The sequence below is a fragment of the Xiphophorus hellerii genome, chromosome 5 (assembly GCF_003331165.1).
Source record: "Xiphophorus hellerii strain 12219 chromosome 5, Xiphophorus_hellerii-4.1, whole genome shotgun sequence".
Taxonomy (NCBI): Eukaryota; Metazoa; Chordata; class Actinopteri; order Cyprinodontiformes; family Poeciliidae; genus Xiphophorus; species Xiphophorus hellerii.
In genome coordinates, this window is record NC_045676.1 from 23623491 (window position 1) to 23632891 (window position 9401).

Here is a 9401-nt window from a genome sequence, read left to right on the forward strand (position 1 = left end):
AGACATACACACGCACACACACACACACACACACACACACACACACACACACACACATGCACGCAGACACACACGCGCCAACTGTCTCCCCTCCCCTCCCTGCTTTCGCTCAGCGGCTTTCACTGGAGGTGCGAAAACTAGACTTTCCGCGGCTCTCCTCTCTGTTGCGCAAGTGCATCAGAGAGGAGAGCGTGTGTCGTGGAAACCGAAAGGAAAAGAGAGAAAAAGTATCACCCCAGGGCTTTTTATTATCATTATCATTATGTATTTATTACCAGGTTACATTCCTATACAGTCACAAAAAATATATATATACAAACTCTTACCAGAACACACGGAGGAGGGCCCTCTCTATAGGGGCCCCAACACGACAGAGAGACGCTTCAAAGTATTTTCTATTAATGGGAAGGGTGGAGGGCACGTGGGTGGATGTTGAACATGATGAGAAAGAGCGGGATTTTTCTCTCTCTCTTTTTATTCCAACACGATAAAGTTTAGCACGTGGGAGAAAGAGGCCAGGTCAGCAAAAGAGATAAAGTGATGGGTTTGAACACGCTGTGCTATTTAGAGAGGTAGGTTATCAGATGGAGGTGGAATGATGGAGCTGGATGAAACTCCTAGGAAGGGAGAAGGATTTTCCCAAATTTAATAATAAAATGACATGTGTCCGGATGCGCAGTAATCAAGATCAACTAGAGATTTGACTTTCTGGAACGATTTCGTGTTGATCTGAGCCATTCGGTTTTATTGGACCAGTTGTTATGCAGTTATTGCACATCCTCCATTCTCGGAAGGAGTTCAGCTTCCTTTCACCTTCTGTAAGAAAATGGACCCACAGCATCACAGATCCTCTGCCTTGCTTCAGCATGAACACAAAAGCTACATCTTGGCCTCGTCTGAGCAAAATGAATTTGAGATGTTTGCATTTGTGATGGTAGGGCAGAAAAGGCCTTTTCTGTCCCAGTCGGGGGGCGGGGAACGCTGGGTGAGTCCAAGACTCCACTCTTTGTCGTATGTCTCCAAACATTTGAGAGATTTTTGTTTTTAAACATAAATGGCTCCATTAAAATCGTGGAGTTCTGGATTCTAAACGGAAAGATCAGATCAAATCTACTTGGTTCAAAACATGATGCAATATGAAAATATCACATTTATACTGAAGGGTTCGCAGTAACTGTGAAAACAATCGTGTCTTAATACGAGAAACCAACTCTTTGAGTAGTGCTCCTGAATTTCTCATCTGATTTCTCAATTTTTCCTGGGATTATGACACTCATGTGGAAGATGAATTTGTTTTAAGCCTTTTCATCTCTTGCCTGCTGCTGTGTAATAAATATATTCACGGGAACATCGTTTCGGTTCCGCTTTGCACGTTATGCTACCAGGTTGACGTCAGCCACATGCAGTGGTTATAGCTAACTGCACTTTGTTGACATTTTTCCTGCAAAAGGTATTTTATGAACTGGTTGCGTAAGCTTAAAGTTCCTCTAAACTCTGACAACTTCATTAGGAAATAAAAAAGAAAAAAAACTTCTTTCTTTCCTGTTTCCATTTGGGAGTTTTCATGTTAGAAACAACCAAACGGACGTTTTCGCTAGAAGAAGAAGAAAAGAAAAAAAAAAAAAAATCACATTTCAAATGGTAATGTCTCATCAAACAGCCAAAACTCAAAAGGCCAAATTTAAATCCCGACTTTGATGTTTGCTGTGTGTCGTTTCCAAATCAGATTCTTATCTGGCGCTCAGCAGCGATTTACCGGACTACTTAGCGGAGCGAGACTCTGTGACGTAGGCCGCTGATCGACGGGACACAGGAATCCATTTCGACCAAAACAAAACAAACCTGAGAACGTGTGACCGAAAAATATCCTAAAATAAGTTTCTTGGGTTACGTCAGAGGGAAAGTCTGTTGTGTGGACAGAAGTTTGGACTGTGCGGTGCATTGCAAAAGAAAACACAGTCCATGAACTTTCCACGTCTTGCTGCTCAATGGCTGCAAACTTCCTGGTGTGTTTTTGGGGATCATGTGATGAGCAACCACACATCATTCCATAACTGGGAAGCAGATGAAACGTTTCGTGTTTGTGTTTTACAAATCTTGTGTGTGTGGGTGTGTGTGTGTGTCATGCGTTAATGTTGAGTCAATACTTTGTAGAAAGCATCAAATTGCAGCTGTCAGCGTTTCGGGACTTAGATGTCTCCATATGTCAGTTTTGTGCATCAGAAGAGAAGTTATTTTTTGCCAAATACATCAAGCTCACATCCATTCTCAGTTCTTTTCATTCTTTCGATGAAATTTAGGTCTAAACTTTGACTGGGCCATTCTAGAACATGGCTTTGCATTGACTGTAGCTCTGGCTGTACGCTTAGGATTGACCAGGAAGGCATCAACATGGATGTTTTTAGCACTGGCTTTCCCTAAACACCATGTCAGCACGGGGCTTTAACATTTGTGAAACTAATGTTTGTGATTAGTTGCTTCAGGGTTGGCACAGCTAACTGTTTAGCTAGCCGTGCCCATCCCGCATGCTGCTTGTTCAAAACCTCCTTCAGAGAACAGCTGGATTTGTAGTGAGATCAGATGGACTCTCTTTACTGTTGAGGCAACTTCTGAACAGTTGCCTCAACAGTAATCCCAATTGCATTGGGATTTATTTACCAGAGTCAAAGTGAAAGGAGCTGAAAATGCAAGTGGATGTAGCACTCTTCAGGTTTGTAAAGGATATGAAAATCATGCCAGATTTTCCTTCAGTTTCACAGTTTTGCTCTACTTTGTGCTGGTCTGTCACGGAATATTCCCAGTAAAATACACTGAGGTTTGTGGTGAAGAAAATGTGTGTGAAAGCTGAAAAAAAATCTCTCTATATATATATATACAGTATATATATTTACAAAGAATAACATGTTCACGCTGCTGTTATTTTGTTTGCATTAAACAGAACAGGGCATCCGCTAACTGCAAGAAAAAGAGCTCTTACATGTCACCTATGGGAAAGAAAGGTTCAAACATTCGCTTGTGTTAAAGTTTGCCGTGTTTCTCGTGTAGAACAGGGCAGGTCTAATCTTTTAGCGGTCAAGTCTTCTTTATGAAACAAGGTGTTTCATTGGTCAGGCGCCGCAGCTGCATCATGGAAAACATTTATGTTCTGAGGTTCTGGTTAAGAAAAAGTCTGGTGAGATGAGGTGGTGCAGGAAGAAAGAAAAAAAAAAAAAAAACACAGACAGACCGCACATAAGTGAAAGCAGACACACCTGCCCTCTGACACACACGGACAAAAAAAATAGGTTTAGGTTTGTGGCGAGAGAATGTCACACTGCATCTCGCAAACCTTCTCCAGGTGAAGGTGCTGGCGCTGGGGCTGGTTCTGTTTCAGACTTGTATTTAAATCAAACGGAGGAGGAAATTTCACATCAGAACGTTTCCTAATGAGAGCTGTACCTGTTGTGCCTCTGCACATTCTGGCTCCAGTACAGAAGAGCAAGGCTGTTTATAAATAAATTCCAGGTTCCAGGTTCCAGGAATTCCTCTGTTTCTGCGTCTAACATCTACTAAAATGAATCCGTTAACAACTCTGTGTGTCTGAGTAGAATCCCCAGATTTATCTACTGTTTTAAAAAGAGGACATAAGATGTAGCTGGGTAAACTCCAACCTCTGGTTACTGAGCTGGTGACTTTGTGTTGGTCTACTTTTACATAAAACAAATTGAGTATTTGGTGATTTGACTGCAAATGATGCTCATATTACATTTTGTAAACTAACCCCTTTAACATAAAATCTGTGTATTTCATTTTCGGAGCCTTGAGTTGGCCCTTTTAAAATGTGGAGTTTTAATGCTGCATTAAAACTCTTTGCAATGCTCAAATATTGGAAAATTCTGAAGTTATACTGCGTCTTTCAGGGACCAGCATGGTGCCGGGTTGCACGGGACATTTCAAACCACCTGCTGATGTAAAGGCCTACGTATGACTTTACTAAAATTTGCAAACAGACACTTTCATACAGATGTGGCAGCATGGCCGGCTCTGACCCGGTGGCCCTTACTCTTCTAAATGCAGCCCTGTAAAACATTAAGGAGCATCTCAGAGCTTTGCGTCTCATCACATGCTTTTGCTCAGATGTACATTGTTTGGGTCAGAATAACATTTTGTAATTCGATGCGATTAGACGAAAGTAGGTGCTAGTCATTAATTGCATTGTGGCTGAACCGATTTGATCTGTTGGATTCCCGTCTAGACTTTGGCGTTGTTACTGTAAGACAAGTCACGCACCGCTCACGGTTAATGTTGCACATGGTGAGGGCTTCCCACAGTAAATTAAGCACTAATTTTCCACAGCTTTACTCATGGCATTTATGGTAATCATCTTCAGAATCTATTTTTAATCCGCTGATGTTGCAGCATGCTGGCTTTACAGGAATGTTTGTCAGCCGCAAAAACGGGAACTGAACTGTTGCATGAAGAAAAACAAAAGTCAGGAGGCGCCTTAGGGTTAACTTTAATGAGTAACTCTAATGTAAATTTCAGCAATCTAACAAGTGCTGCGCTTCTGATGCCGTCACATTTTTAGCTCTCTCTCTCTCTTCTGATGTTTTTTGGTTTGTTTTGAAAGTTTGCAGATTACCAGCACCACATAGCCTGCATATTATAAATAAAAATACATCAGAGTGCTTCAAGAAAGCAACCTTCATCACAAGCTTCCTGGCCTCAGTTAGGCATCTCATATTTGACAAAACAAACTTCTGAGTTGGCAAAACTGCACAGTCTGTTCATAATTTCTCCCAGAGGTTCTGTGAGCCTGGAATCTGTTGGAGCGACTGCAGTTACTGACGTTTTTGTGGACCATTCCACAAATTAAGGAATTTTCCAGACTCCCCTAATGCATTTTTTTTAATTCTAATCTATAAAAAATATGCTTATCTAACAATTCAACATGTTATGCATGTTGCAGCTATTAGTATTCCAGCTTTTTTGTGCTTGAAAACTAACATTGAATCCCTTGTTTGTGCACACAGCCTTGCCCAATAAAGCCGATTCTGATTACCACTATATAATATTGTTATATATTAATATTGGAATTTTCAAAACTGATATCTGTGTAGAATGCATTTATTTATTTAACAAGTTCAATTATTGCCTGGTCTTCTTGAGAACATCTTGGGTAGCGGGGGCTCAAGCCTTGGTTCTGACTGTAACTCAAAGACAAACAGAAACTTCTCCAAAAGTCATTTTCTCAGTGTGGAGAAAGTATTTCACGTGTAAACCAAAAGTAATTGATGTTGATCCATGTCAGCTGGTTCACCACCCAGGGCGTCATGTTTTCAGGGGGCGTCACACAAACTTGTAGAAGTGGGGTTCCTTTAATATAAAAATGTTTTAACTACTTTGGACAATAAACTGAACTTTTTTTTTTGACATCTTGGATCAAATCGGAAACCAATTCAGTTGAGTTTATTTATACACTTTACAATTTACAACAAGTCACCTCAATCCATTCATACAGACATTACAGTTGATGTATTTAATTTTGAGTCAATTGTGATTCAACTGAAGTGGCTTTCTTTGTAAAGTGCCTTGAGAAGACATGGACTGTAAACTGGTGGTAAATAAACAGAATGTTGTCTCATTAGGACCAATTTACATAGATATATGAAATCTGCAGTTATTGGTCTTTAGCACTTTACATAGATTATTGATCTTACTGAAGTTGTTCCTTGGCTAAAAGAGTCCACATAAACTCCAAAGCTGTCATTTTACAATAAGTTTCTTTACCAGACTTTTACTTTGGAGAGAACGTGTCTTTGTAATGCGCTTTCTATTCCCTGAGGTTTCTCGGGAGTTTTTGTTTTTCATCTTTTTCGAAGATTCAAATCGGTTCAGGAACTTTCACTGTTGCAGCTCCGCAAAAGTCCACACATCACATGAAGAGGCAGAATGCTTTCTAAACAAACTGAACAAAAAGTGCCTAAGTAGTAAAAAAACATCACAAGGAATGAACATTGAGAAATGCAGCGGTGTGATGGGAAAAGATGAAGGGACTCTTTTTGCGTAGGAGTGACAGATGAGGAAGTAGCTACGAAACAGAGAAAATGAGAAAATTAACAATGGAAACAGGACAAACTCTTGTTAAATGTCATATAAGCATTTGTGGGGGCAAGAAAACCCCCCCACATAACTCTGTTCCTTAAAGAACACAGAGATCTTCAAAAGTCCATGTTTATTTTTTAAAGCTTGGGATAAAACCCAGCTGAGTGAGGATCACTTTCTGTTTTTCTAAAAATGTCTAAACTGCCTGAAGGTCTTTCTTTCAGTGTAGAGGCGGGAATGTGTTCAAACTTGACTGAAATGAATTGCCTAAACAAGCATTCACTCCCTCGGATGTTTTTTTTCCTTTTATTGAGTTTACAAATCAATCACAGACAAAAAGAAAACGGCTGTTTGATTAAAACAAACTCTTTAATCTCCAAAATACATAAATATATGTAAGACGAGAAAAAAAAATGATTGGATGAATATTTCTCTTCGGTAAAGTGACAGACTTAATTCAACAGAGGTCCAGCCAACTGGTGATTGTAGTCTGACGAGGAGTGGGATGGAGACCACCGGAGTGCAGTGTGTCGCAGTATGAGGACACCTGCTGTGTCTGGGAGGTCCGTTCACTGGTTCATCAGTTTTCCTGGGTTCCACTAAGACAACAAAAACAATACAAGCGATCCAGGAGGAGTAATTGGCTTCCATCATTCACTTACAGCGAGACAACGACTCGAAGACACACAGACATGCTCTGAAGACAATCTAGGTGAATGTTCAGGAATGGCCCAGTCAAAGTCTCTGACAGAGTTTGAACAGCTTTGCAAGAATGGAGTGAAACTCCAGCATTCAGATGTGCAGCCTGGTGGAGACTTGAAGGGCGTGAATATTAATGCAGTCTGTTATCTGATGTGACATATTGTTCTTTAATTATCATTATTTTGTAGAATTTTTTAGCAAATAATTTTTTTATAAAACAAAAATGTTGATCATAATTAATTTATTATTATTATTATTATTATTTATTTATTTTAAAGCAGGTAAAACGTCCAAGGGAGTTATTACATTTTATAGATTGCAAATGTCCAGACATCTGTTATCGCGTCTTTCGTCGTCAGCCTTGAATGATGAAGTACTGACCGTGAGAAATAAGAATCATACCTTTCACCGTTTAGACATGAAATCTTTTTTACAGTAAGTGTTGAAATACAGAAGGAAGGCGCACGTCATTTCCCTCAGGCAAGGAATACGAGCGATTTGCCGCAACCGGAGCGTCATAAATCTGGACACATGGATCTTGTTTTGGATTTTCTGCGGTCAGGACTTTGTTCTGACACTTTTCAATCAAAACAAAAACAGCAAAGTGATGCGCTGGGCTTTCTCCCTGGGAAGTCACTGCCGTGGCTTTCACTTCATGTTCAGAAAGGTATTCGCTTTCTTTGTTTTTTTTTTTTTTTTTTGTGATGTCACTCAGTGCTCCTCTACTGTATGTACAGAAACAGAAAAACCTCCAGTTCAAGAGCTTTAGCTGCCCCCTGGAGGAGTAAAGAAATATAACTTTTTCTTCCATTAAGTCAGCACAGTGGTACCCAAAGTGTGGGACGCAGTGCCATTGCAGGGGGGTACTTATTTCAGCAAATCTCTCCAAGTGAAACACTTTATATGGATTAATGAAGCATAGACTGATTTTTTAGTCATCTTAATTATGATGGTTTTCTAATAACAGGTAATGTAAACACAACATTTCAGATTAGAAAATTACATCCGATCAATAAAAAAGTTACAAGTCCTGCGTGACAGGCGTAAAAATGTCAGTCAGCTACTTCCTGTTGATTCATCCTTAATTAAACAAACTAAAACACATTCTTGTGTGTCACCTAAACTGAACAGTTCAAATGAAACCAAATCAAAGTTAAATCAGACCGAACTTCTCTTGTTTTAGGTCACTTAGAATTACTAAAATTATGTCTATTTGCCAAAGGCAAGAAAACTTTCAAGGACAATTTTTGTTAAGAGTTTTTTTTTTTTTTCAACTTTTTTTGAATTCAGAAGTTGAATCAGAATCAGGGGATAATTATCTTTTAAACTGTATGACTTGGGTCAAAGGGTTTGGTTTTCCCACCTTGTCATATCTACCCACAACTTTTCCTCATGATTGAGATCATGACTATGTGACGGCCACACCAAAACATTCACTTTGTTGACCTTTATAACCACTGGATGTGCAGGGTTATTATTCATTTTATAGATCCATCTGTGACTAAGATTTAACGACCTGATGTCTTCAGATGTTGTTGCAGGACACGTTTCACTTTGGATAATGACAGTAGGAAGGAAGATGAGATTTAGATCTGTTCGTACATTTAAGTTGAGTCAAGGGAGAAGTCTAGTGTTTGCCCATTAAAGCCCAGTTCCACTTTGATCAGGATGTTAAAAGGAACTGTTTTAGCATGAAGCAACAGGAGAAAACTGAGAAAACAAATAAGTGCAGAAGTATGGTTTCTACACCTAACCTTAAAGTCTGTGATAGTACGGAATAGGGGCGGGATTCAAATGTCCCAGAGGTCAAAGCATTGGGAAGTTTTTGTAAATTAAAAACCTGACAACTCTCTTCAAAATTCCTCAGTTTGCAGTACTTGGTTGCTACTGGACCAAACTTTCTCAATTTCTCAAAATACCACCGTAGACTTGTTGCTCTCAGTAAATAGTTGTCATTCATATAGTCACTCATTTCAACATTTAGATGCACAACACTATCACAGTTGTAATGCAACATGTGCTCTAAAGGTGACCAGACACATTGGGTAGGTTGAAGATTTTATTTCACAGCCATATCCCAATTAACTTTAGGCCTACGTATATATTAATAGAGATAGGAGACGCAGTGAAGTGGGTGAATACCAGACCACAGGCTCCACCTAGCGGAGGAAAACACAATTACAGGAAGGAAGAAACCCTCAAAATGAGGGTTTTGAGGGTTGGTAATATGTTAACTTAGGTTCTGGAGCAGGGCCACGGCCGAAACCACACCTCCAACTTCCCAAGCAGACTCCTTAAGCTCTGCTCACCCGTTCTTCTCACTCTGCTAATTTTCCTCAACCCTACCCCTCTTTACCTTTTACCTCTTTTACCCCATCCCTCTTCATCCCATCATCCTAATCCCCCTATTCCTTCCCTCCATCTCATAGCCATGCTTTGCTCCTTTTTGCCCCAGGTTTCGTCTGCAGAGTCCCAAGAGCGCTCTGGAAAAAAAGTGGCACACATTTTCCTGAAGACCTCCACGTTGGGTCTTCATCGCCCAAGCCCTCCAGCTTTCTCGCTCATTCGTCCCCTTCATCCATATCCTTCAATAAATCTTTTCAGGTTATACCTTT

At 40.0% G+C, this 9401-nt stretch overlaps 1 long non-coding RNA gene across 1 annotated transcript; it reads left to right on the forward strand.

Moving 5' to 3' along the window:
• The first annotated feature begins 7185 nt into the window (after window positions 1-7185).
• On the forward strand, window positions 7186-9401 carry LOC116720685 (uncharacterized). The gene is made up of 2 exons (XR_004339441.1): window positions 7186-7453; window positions 9242-9401. It is a non-coding gene; the product is annotated as an uncharacterized LOC116720685 (long non-coding RNA).